The following is a 10,132-nucleotide window of genomic DNA, read 5'->3' on the forward strand; positions in this document are numbered from 1 at the left end:
ATTTTGATGCTTTTTGCAGAAAAAAATTATGTGTTTTTCATCTTCAATTTCGTTGCAGGTTTCACAAAGATTTGAGTCAGCAATTCCAATCCTGTGGAAATATTTTTTGGTGTAAGTATGACCAGTGAGCAATCGATTAACAATCTTTATGTTTTCAGGTTTCATGTTTGATGAAAAGAACCAGGGCTGTTTAGCAGGCGCCGGGAAGAATTGGTAGAAGTAAGTTCCTTTAGTCCGTGAGATGTCCTTGTAATTTTCTATAAACTCATTCCACAGGAGTGACTCAATGCGTTTCGACGCATCTGTGACCGACAGACAGAAGTTGATTGGTGAACCAACATTTGCTGCATGCTTCGCAAAATAATCGGCTGTTTCATTGATTGGTATACCGACATGGGAAGGTGTCCAAACAAACGAGATTTTAATTAAATGCGAATTAACTATTTTGTTTAGAATATTGTACACAGTGAAATTGTGAGATGTGTTGTTTTTAAGCAGAAGACAAGCATTTTTGCTGTCTGTAAATAAAGCAGCTGTGCTGACACCGTCTTCGATCATCAAATCAATTGCCTTTTCAATTGCACATAGTTCACCAGTAAGAGAAGAAAGTTTTTCATTAATTTTGAAAACAAAATTTTGATTAGCAGATATATTGCAGACAGCGCAGCCTGTGTTGTTGTTAAAAACAGCAGCATCCGTCGCCCAAATAGAAACGCCTTCGGATCTGAAGTCGTTAATTAATTCGTAGTAGTGTGCTTTGAAATATTCTGTTGGTGTATTGTTTTTGGTAGTATTAAATATATCCAGCATGAAATCTACCTTGTTGGTCGGATGTTGATTGTAACCAATTTTGAGATTTTCAAAAATTGTGCGAAACTTTGTATAGACATATCCAAGACTAGTTTTTCTTGAGGTATTTGAGGTGAAGTATTCATACAGAGAAGAGTTGTATATTTTAAGTCTTATCAATTCTTTAGCCGCCAAGTGTTGAGCTCTTAAATCTGTTGGTAGCATACCAGCAAGAGCGTATACCACATGATTTGGAGTGGAAGGCACCAGTCCCAAATTTTTTCTTAACAACTGATTTTGAAAGCTTGTTAGCTTCTTGTTTATATACATTGGTCTGTGAGCCATCGATGAGATTGCATATTCGGTCTTTGAAAAGATAAGTGATTTTGACAGGTTTATAGCTTTTGCGGGATGAATTCCACTTTTTGGACCCGTGACCATTTTTAAAGCATTAACAGTATTTCTGCAGGATATCATCACCTCTTCGTAGTGCTCCTTGAGTGATAGACTGTTTTTAATATGTCTCCCTAAAAATTTGATGGACTTAACAACATTTACTTGGACTCCATTTAGTAAAATGTTGGGATTTCTCCGACCTCCTTTAGCCACGTACATTACTGAAGTTTTCTCAACATTGACGTCAAGGTTTAGTTTTTTTAATAAGGATACCATGTTATTGGTTTTGATTTGTAAAATATTGTTGGCACTATCAAAGTCATGGCTTGCCACAAGCAAAATAAAATCATCCGCATATTGGAAAATGTTTGTGTTTTCATCAGCTAAACCATGGAGGCCTATTGTGTATAGGTTGAATAGTGTTGGGCTTAAACAACTGCCTTGAGGGATCCCATTGTATATATTTAGGGTGGAGTTTCCCATACAAAGAGTCCTTTTGCAGAGAAAATTGATTATCCATAATCTTATTTGGAGTGGAATGTTTATTTCTATTAAAATCCTCTTCAGGTAATTTATATCGACACACTCATAGGCTTTCGATACATCCATCGAGAGAACAATCACCTTGTCATTTTTTTCTTTGGAGGTGTTTATTGTGTGTAGTATGTCATTAATGCATGTTGAAGTTGACACATGTTTGCGGTATGCATAAGATCTAGGTGGAAGAGTTTTATGTTCATCTAGAAAATCATTGAGCCTTTGTTTGACCATGAGGTTTAAAATCTTTGCCAGTACAGATATTAAAGCAATTGGCCGAAAATTTGTGCAGATGTCTAAATTTTTTCCTTTTTTCGGTATGGGAACAATTTTTATTCTCCTCCATTCTTCAAAAAACTCACAGTTTTTCCATTGATTATTAAAGGAATTCAAAAGGTGCTGCTTACTATCTTGGGATAGTTTATTAACCATTTCATAAGTGATTCCATCCAGACCAGCTGCAGATGGTTTAGTTTTTTGCTGTAGAACATTGTCTAGTTCTTCCATGGAGAAATTTGCAGATTGATTGTTATAAATTGAAATGGATATAGTTTGTCTGTTGTTGGGAACCTGTTCACTCAAATGACGTAAGAAGGCTTCGTTGTTGTCAGTGTTCCATTTAGAAGCAGATTGGGGTTCGAAAACCGATTTACAGCTCTTTACATAACGGAAAAGCGATTTTGAATTAGATAATTGGCTTAAATCTGACAGTTTACGACGTTTGTCGCGATTTTTGGCACATTTTACGGCTTTTTTGAATTTAGATATAGCGTTGATTGCACTCAGGGCATTTTCAGTGGTTTTGTATCTATCAAATTTCTGTTCTGCGGCCTCTTTTTGACGTAAGAGTATGGTAATGTCATTATTCCACCATGTTTGAAATTTTGTTTCAGCAGTAATGAGAAAAGTTGAATTTTTTATTGTTGATTTTAGCTTCGATTGAATATCATTCATATTGGAATCAATTTTTAGATTTGATAAGTTTTTGAAGAGATGTTTTTTTGCTAGGAAGTACTGTTGCTTTGATGTGAAATTATCTATGTTAATAAGGATTGGTCTGTGGTGGCTTCCTCCTATGCTTGTATTTTTTACATTCCAATTAAAGTTTGAAGACATATTTGTGAAGGTAAGATCTAACACAGAACCGAAAGAACTGTCAAATAGATTCTTTTTAAAGGTTGCTGAGCCATCATTAACACAACGAAATGCCGAACTGTCCATCAAGGTTTGCACAGTGGATCCTCGAACTGTGTCAAAAACGTCACCATATGCTTTACATCTTGCATTAAAATCCCCGCCAATAATGACATTTGATTTTCCATTTAGAAAGATTAAAAGTTTTGATACTTCAGTTTTTAAAACATTGGATTTTACAGAATGCGGAAAGTATACTGAGACAATCGTTAAATTTTGAGACAGGTTTGTAGTTTGACATATTAAGATGTCTAAATCCGATGCAAAAGGTAATTTTTTCATTTTAATAGTTTTTTTGTGCAGGATGGCAACGCCACCATAATTGTCGATTCTTTTTTTACAGAATAATCCATAATTGTTTACGTAAGATGATGATGCATTTTCATCTACATTAAAAATTTCGCTTAAGATGCATATATCGACAGAAAATTTGTTTAAGTAAAGTTCTAAATAATTTTTATTTTTATTCAAACTTTGTATGTTGTGCTGTAAGATTATCATGTTCGGTTTGGTTAGAACTGGAAGGTCCATCTATTGCTGGTGCTTTTAAGGCATTTGAAAAACTGTCTAAGATCTGTAATCCTTCTGTACACTTGGCATTGGTTAATGCGGCAGCCATTTGTTGAGTGAAAGTGGATAATATTTTTTCATACTCAGAAACTTTGAAAAAATTTGAGAATTCAAAGGATGGTTTAGAGGGTACAATCGTTTCCTGTTCAGCTGTAATATGTGTTCTACGAGGTATTGATGCTGCTACTTTATTGTAATTGACTTTAGTTCTCCTTCTGTTGAGTTCATCATTGAAGGAAGTAACTGGTCTTCTGCTTGTTTTAGAAATTTGGGGAAATTGATTTTCATAATTTGGTTCATCTAAAATTTCAAAGTAATTGTTTGAAACTTTAGGGATACATTCTTTCCTTGAAAGGTTGGTGATTGCCATAGCCTCCAGAATATTTTTTTTCATTGCTGTATCTTTTGCATTTTTTGACATCCATGGCATTGTGATCTTCCATGTTGCATAGTATACATCTGGGTAGAATACAGTATGTTTTGCATTTAATTGTCGACAAACATGTATCACATTTTGGCTCTGTGCAGTTTGTGGGACATTCAATGTTTATCCCGCAAAGAAGGCATCTTTTTTTGGCTCTACATTTTACGGCTATATGACCTAAACGACCGCAATTTTTACATAAGCGTACAAGTGGAATATATAAATCCGTCTCCACTATAGAGTTGAACATTTTAAGTTCTTTTACAACGTAGTCCGCTACAATACCTACTTTAATGGTTTGCGACGGCACATACTGACCATTTTCATTTTTGTATTTGAAACGATATACTGATACAGCTTTGAAATCATTGTCGCTGCTGTTGATTTGATCATATATCATTTTGCCAGTGAATTCTACTGGTACGGATTTAATAACATAAAATTTTTGTACAAATCTATCTGGGATAAAAGCATTCAAACCAATAGATTTTACATTTGGATCCAAAACAAAATTATTTGCCGAGTTATAATTGTTGAAGCTCAGGCGGAAGGTTTTATATGCAATATTCTTTGATACAAAATGAGCATTTATGTTGGCACTGGCTAATTTGGCATACAAATGTAATTCTGAGTTCTTTCTTCTAGGGCAAATGGGCTCATCAGAAGTAAGAAGTACATAATATGGACCTGGATGGGCTGGGCTGTAAAGAATTGTTTGGTTTTCATAGTTATCATAGCTGTAAATATCTGTTTTGTTTGTGTTTTTGGGTATATTGGATGGATTGGAGGGATTGTTATTGTTGGAGTGACAGTTGTTAGTTGTGTTGGTGGAGATGGACTTTGTATCATTAAAATATTGATTTTCATATGGTGTGAGAGTGGTGTTTTCTTTTGCTGGTGTTGTTTTTGCAGAGCACTGCGGCATTTTATTTTGCATAGAAGGCTGATTATTTTTAAACTTCTTGCTTCCAGGGTTGCTAAAAAGCTCAATTCTTTTCCTCGGGTCTAAACGAGGAGGCGGCTCCTCATCACCCATTTTCGCAGAAAATTGTATATTTTGTTGAAATTAGGAATATTAAATTTCAGCAAAATCACCAAATAAAATAATGTTTGTGTTATTGGTTAGATGGAAGGAATGTGTGTATTTGTGTGTGTATTGGTGTTCAAAGCAAAACAAACAAAACGCATAAAAAAGAAAGCGAAACGGCGCGCACGTAGTCTAAAGTCAACGAGAGTTGAGAGACGACTGACTCATCGTGTTGAGATGTTACTTTAAGAGGGCATTCACTTTTCACTGACAACACCGGCTAGAAAACGGTTTGGCTGTAAAACTTTTGGATGAAAATAGAATAAAAAAAATCCGAGAGTTTTTAGTAAATCAGAGTTATTTCCAAAGAACGAATGTTCGATGAGACGGTAAATCGAAACAATAAACCGAAAGCAACTCAAAAATAATTCTATAAGGGGCAATAATAAAAACGTCACCGTTTGTGGGTAGATAGGGCTATACAAGTCGAAGAATAATCACTCCAGTGATTTCGAGGTCGAAAGTGTCATACATTGATTTATGGCTCTAAAAGTGTTGCCAATCAACAAAATAAATGAATTGAGGTAAATATTCAGTATATCTGACTCCAGTTGGATCTATAAAGACTCAAAGGTATATGATATGTCTATTAAGGCTCTCTGGCTTTAGATGAACAGTAAATGTCTCTACCTTTGTTGTAGTTCATCACTGAAGACATCTTTTTTTTTGTATAATCTATAAACGTTTCGTGCCTATAAATACACCCGCATAAATACAACCCGACTTCAGCCCGTTACGCTAGCTACTATCTGGATAAAAAATACTCCCAGATTCCAAACCGGCTATTTTTCCTGTATAATATATTGATATGTGGTGGTATGGTCCTCCCTCTATCCTTCTTTCTCTCACAATTAATCTCTGCAAACATGACTGCCCTTAATTAAGCATTCGCCGGAACATCAAAACAAATGTCTTTCATATTTAAAGGATGATGTCATAGTAGCAAATATAAATTAATCTTATGTCACAACTTTTAACAGTAATAATGGTTTATTAGTAACTTTCAAATAGAACCTTATCAACACCTTAACCTATAACCCCCCACCGCCATTTCCAAAACTCATTCATTCAACGTGAACAGCTGTTGGTCGATAAATATTTTATTTCCCTTTCCTCTCTCCCCCCTATTTCAGGATGACACCTAATAGCATGTTTCCATTGGAAACCTAACAACGTTGTTCGCTCTCAGAATTAGGTACACGAATTAACCCGTTCATACGGCACGATTCGTTATTCATAGTAAAATAATTCCTTTCTCCAAAAATTTTGTTTGTTGATTTTAATGGGAATTTATACGAAAATACATGAAATTCTCACTTATATGAATAAAAGAAATTATTGTTTTCCTCCCAAAGATTTTTTATATCATTAATTTTACAATTTTCATTCATGTTTTCAACTTTTTGTGTAAATGTTGACATTTTGAACACATTTTTGTGTTTTTCCATTTTTAAATTCTGCTGGAGAGACACTTGTCAAACATTTTTTCTGCCGATAAAAACATTTTGAAAATATTGCCTCTTTTGTTTGCAGTTTTCTGTGGAAATCTCAACTCGTGGACAAAATGCGCACCTCGAATGAGAGAGAAAACAAAATTTACTTTCGTTTGAATGTACATACGCCATTCAACATTGTAGTTTTCATTCATAATTTTCAGTCTTCCCAAAAATTTTTAAAATTTCATTAAATTTTTCTATTTTTAATTTTTAAATGTCATAATTTATTTTTCCGATAAATACTCTCATTTTTTAGGGATGGGACATATTTTTTCGTTGTTCTGAGAGTGATTTGATTTGAACAACGTACAAATATAAGTGTTCGCTCAGGAAATTTTGTGTGAAGAATTAGGTAGTTTTTTCATAGTTAAGGGTCAAACAACGAATAGAGAGCGAATCAAGTGCAGTGGAAACGCCACATAAGCAACCTTTGAACCCGACCAGAAAAAACAAAAAAATCCTCAAATTTCAAATTATGCGTAATAATGTTTTAGATGTCACGCTTCTGTTTTGTTCCCTCGTTCATCTAATTGAACGTCCAAAAAATTGAGAGGAAGAAACACAAAAAATAAACGAACCTTTATCGAATTTCAATACCCCAGAGAGATGAGGAAAAAAATCACAAAATGAGACCAAACTACTTGAGAGCAGTAAAACTTTTCACGTTTTGCTTCACGGGTTTCCTTTGGAAGAGGAAACCTACCAAAAAAAAAAAAAAAAAAAACGATGATTTAAAAAAAAAATAACAACCATCAAAAAATCCATCGATGGCCCAATTCGTTTCCACCGTCGCAACCCCCAACCCCTGCTCAATTAATGTTGCCACAACAACAGCCATTCCATTGTGAGCATTGCAATGGTTCAGCATCATGGTTTCCTCTTCACAAAAACACCAATTTCTGCTCATCTGGCACAACAACCACTTGCCTAGCCAGCCATAGCCACTTCCATTTCCACTTTGTAAACAAACACTCGGAACTTTTTTTGCCCCTTTGCACTCGCTGTTTCACTTCATTGTTTGTTTTTGGTAGGGATAATTTTTAACGTCCTTATTTTTTTCGATAGGGTAAGGATGTAGGGATTTTTTTCCCGTAGCAAATGGTATCGGTATCAAGTAAATGTTCATTGGAAGTGAAAGTTTACATAAAAATAAATGATGTTAAGCCAAGAACTTTTGATCTTAACCAAGTAGCTTGGCGTTGGCTGGCGAAACGTAGTGCAGAAAAAAAATACGAATACCCTGCCAACCCCTCAATACGAAAGCTGAGTGGAGCATCAAAAAAGGGTTAAAATCAATTTGCTGTACAGGATTTTGTTACAAACGAATGAGAAGGGTGGAGGGAGGTAGACAAAATACAAATAACGAAAAAGTTGGGGAAAATCGACCACAAACATTGCGGCATGCTAGTTTTTGGGATAAGTTTAAAGTACACTCAGGGAAAAGAGGGGAGGAAATTTGAAGATTTCACATACCTTAAGAGGGAAAAGGGTTTTTAAATGGCTTTTGTGGAGGGAACAACTCTTAGGAGCCTTACAGTACGTTTATATATATGAGGGTTAACCCACTGGATTTGGATTAAACTTATCATATCCATTACTTATACTTCAAATAAATCCTCTTAAAGTAGGTTAACCCTACGTAAACATGGCATTATATGTATAGAAGATTTCCCTGTCCATAGATCATCTAAAAAATCCCTGCGTCAATTCATTTAATACTTTCTTGGCTATTACTTTTAGTTTAGGGATGGACCTTCTCCAGCTTGTCTATAGCGATGGCCCTTTTTGAGCTCGTCCTTGTTTAAGATCGCTTCATTAAAATTCCCTGGCTTAAGTATAGAACCATGGTAGAAGAATATAGGTAGATGGATTTTTAATAATTGTTTATTCAACATTTTTAATTGACAGTTCATTTCCCAGCAGCTGTGTCGATGCGACTACCTGTATTCTTCTACCATGTATGGAACTCTGTTTTCATTGCTTAAGACTCCAGTAAATTTCCACACTCCGAAGGCATTAAATTAAGGTATTACTTAACATTGCATTCACTTTTCACTGATAACATAGGTAAAGAAATGGTTTAGCCGCATAATGCTAGGAACACAATTGGAGCGAACGACGAATTTTTTCGCGGCGTATGTTCGTCGTCAAAAATAAAACACATATGTGTATATGGAAGTGCACACAATCACGGCACCGGCGAAAATTTCGTCGGTCGCCGCGAACTCAATTAGCTTTATTTCTATTTCATACGCCGGCGACCGGCGAACAAAACAGTACAAGGTGGCCATACTTGTACGAATTTTATGTGTTTTAGTAAATAAAGTTACTTTTTACTTTAAAATTTGTTATGGTCACTCTACTATCTGTTACTCGTATAAAAAAAACATAATTAATTTGTTTATTTATTTGTGTACTTGCGCCTGAGTGAAGATGGATATCAGTGAATTTATAATAGAGAAATGGACATAAGTGAAATTATAATAGAGAACGTAAAGAATTATGTGTTCTTGTATAATTCATTGTAGTCAACAAATGAGCAAAAAGTAAACAACTTCATCAGCTGTTTTATAATTTCGTCGGTATTGTGTTCCATACGACGAATTTTCGCGGCTCATTTTGTCGCCGCGTAGGGCGAAATTCGTCGTTCGCTCCAATTGTGTTCCTAGCATAAAGTTTGGTTTTAACGAAAGGGAAGTTACAAATGGAATATTAAGTCTCAAATTAACACAAAGCATTAACAAAAACTCAGAGAAATCAGTAAATAAGGTTAATTAATGAGAAAAACATACTATCATGGACGTATAGGGTTGTAAAGATCGATAAAGAATAACATTAGGGATTTCTGGGTCGTAAATGCTATACATCGATTTGATAGTGTTGCCAATTACAGAAAATGGCTTCAGGTTCTACAGAAAAGACTTTTTGTGATTTTCCGTCCACACACTGTGTAAATACCGACTTAAAGACGCAGATGAAGACTGTCTTCAGCTAGTCTATAATAAACGATTTTAGCCCATCTATGATGGCTGAATTTAGCTAGACTAGAAAGACAAACTCTAGCCCGTCATCAGCATATCTTTTTCTCTGAGTGTATCCAGTAGCACTCTATCATCCCAAGAAATCAAATAGTAAATTGATTAATATTAATTGGATTTGGTGTAAAAAACTCAGGAGGATTTGTACATTCAACAAACTGAACTAGATGGCTTAAACTTTGCCCTGTATCCTGATAGAGTGCAAATAAAACGAAAACAAAAGCTGGAAAAATAATAAAATTAATTGAAATTTTTATTTAGTTCAACACAAAAGAGAACCTGAAAAAAATCTCAAACACTAAGACACTTTAAAACCAACCACGATGTTAACAATATTTTAGCGATTATCATTAATCACAAAGTGAACTCTTAACTTGCATCTTGGCCAAGTTAAGACATTAATCGCGAACAATAGCATCTTTGAAATTCATTTCTTCATTAAGTGTTAGACATGAAATGCCAATAGGAACACTAATTAACAACTTTATTTTCATGCCCCCAGCCCCCCACACCACTCTTTGCGACCGAACAGAAACCATGGAAAACTTTGCCTAGCATACTTTGGCCACAAGTGACCTCGTCCTTTTCCTATTTCCTTTAC

This window comes from Musca domestica, unplaced genomic scaffold (genome assembly GCF_030504385.1).
Source record: "Musca domestica strain aabys unplaced genomic scaffold, Musca_domestica.polishedcontigs.V.1.1 25, whole genome shotgun sequence".
Taxonomy (NCBI): Eukaryota; Metazoa; Arthropoda; class Insecta; order Diptera; family Muscidae; genus Musca; species Musca domestica.